Raw genomic sequence first — 1,884 nt, forward strand, 5'->3', positions numbered from 1 at the left:
GTCTCGGCTGTGAGTCCTCTGGCCTGTGGATGGGGATGGTCCAGCCTGCTCAGACTCTGTTTTGGCCATGAGTCCTTTGACCTGTGGATGGGGGTTATCCAGCCCACTCAGATCCTGTTTCGGCCATGAGTCCTCTGATGTGTGGATGGGCAGGTGTCCAGCCCTGAGTTTCCGACACTGGCCATGGCTCATGTCCAGCTAACTCTTGCTGGCAAGTGGCAGTCTAGAGTGGTCAGAGCTCCGGGCTAGGACTCGCGAGCTCTCAGACCTCCCTGTGTTGGAGGACGGATAAGGCGATGGCACTGGGGACCTCTGTGTGGGCTGAGAGGCAGGTGGCCACAGGTGCTCGGGGAGGCGTCCCCCAGACCAACTCTCCCAGGACAGGAGAAGCTCCATGCTGGGAGTGTGAACCCAAGCGGAGTGTGTGTGGGTGGCACTGGCTGTGGCAGGCAGCGTGGCAGGTGGCCAGTCTCGGTTGGAACTGCTGATAGCTGGTGTTGTTTGGAGAATGAGGCTGTGCGTGGACATGTCGTGCTGTCTCAGACATTACCACGGTGTACAAAACATGGGCGGGTCAGACTACATGCACTGTCCCAGATTGTTCCATTTACAGGGTGGCCAGAGGGTCCTTTGCTCCCAAGGAGCCCGAGAGGCTTGCCCTGTCCTGAGGAATAGAAGGACCCGTGTGTAAGCAGCTTGTCATTGCTACCCAGGGGATGTGTGTTTCCCTTTCTGAGACCCTGGCGGTGATGATTTTAACATGGTACCTTGAAAGGCTCTTGTCCCGCTGAGACCCCAGGCAGGGTCCTGCCACGTCCATGATGGATAGTCTGTCGGTGTGGGCAGGCATAGTATCTGGCCCCTGCTGGCCCTGAGGCACCTGGTGGTAGGACGTGGGCCTGGCCCGACCCCTTGCTGCTGGTCCCTGCCCTCTAGGGCATGTGTGGTCACAGCAGAGTTGACTTTCAGCCTGGGGCCAGCACGTGAACGCACAGGAAGTAACCAGAGCAAGGGGCTTGACTGGCAATCTTTGAGTGGAAGGAAAGAGATCTGTGTGTCCTCGTGGTCAGGGCAGCTGCATGGGGGACTCCGAGACAGCAGGGAGGATTTTAAATGTCTTGCTTCCTGCAGAAGTAACTTTTGCTCATTTAAAAAAAAAAGTGAGCAAATGTGGATGTTAGAAGATGAGAATCTCTGGAGCTCCTGCCTCAGGGCCAGCTGCCAACGGGCTGGCGTCTGTCCTACTGGGGTCTTCTGCCCTCTTGTCTAGGCTCCAGCTGCTGGCCCTGCTGTCTATGTCGCCCATGGCCCTCGGGTGCTTGGGGTTCTAGGCTGTGTCTCCTCAGTCCCTGGCCGCCTGACCTGGGCTTCTGCTTGCTGGGCCGTCCCAACTCGCTCTGGCGCCCCTACACTGTGCTCTGGGAGGGGAGCACCATCCCTGGGTGGTGTCTGACTGCCCTAGCCGTTTCTTTGCAGAACCTGATGCTTGGCTGCCCCCAACGCGAGGGGGAGTGACATGGACTGTGTTGCCTCACACATCTGAGCATGGGTAGAAGGGGTAGCTGGGCCACATGTGCCAGTGGTGGCATTTGACCATGGTTAGGAAGACAGCAAAGTGCAACCCCCTGCCGTCTAGCACTGTGGCCTCCCTAAGAGTCTGTCTTGCGGATCTAAAGGCAGGGATGCATGTGGCTAGGTCAGTCACTGCGAGTTGGAAGAGGGCCCAAGAGGCTCCCGCCAGGTGGTTACAGTGAAGGAGCTGGCACTGCAGAGCCTGTCAGGAGAGCGGAGGGACATAGATGGGATAGCGGCCGTCCCGGTGTTGGCTGGAGAGCAGCTTCCCAAGCCGTCCAGTGGGGAGGCCGCTGCACACGTGGTGACTGA

General features: G+C 58.7%; 1 protein-coding gene across 1 annotated transcript in view; it reads left to right on the top strand.

Moving 5' to 3' along the window:
- The window catches only part of LOC103267923 (WD repeat-containing protein 5-like), a gene marked incomplete at its 5' end in the record, with an annotated part of 15,279 nt that overhangs the window by 662 nt on the left and 12,733 nt on the right, over window positions 1-1,884 (top strand). The window lies entirely within an intron of this gene.

Source organism: Carlito syrichta, unplaced genomic scaffold (assembly GCF_000164805.1).
Source record: "Carlito syrichta isolate Samal-C Ts95f unplaced genomic scaffold, Tarsius_syrichta-2.0.1 Scaffold308578, whole genome shotgun sequence".
In the NCBI taxonomy this organism is placed as follows: Eukaryota; Metazoa; Chordata; class Mammalia; order Primates; family Tarsiidae; genus Carlito; species Carlito syrichta.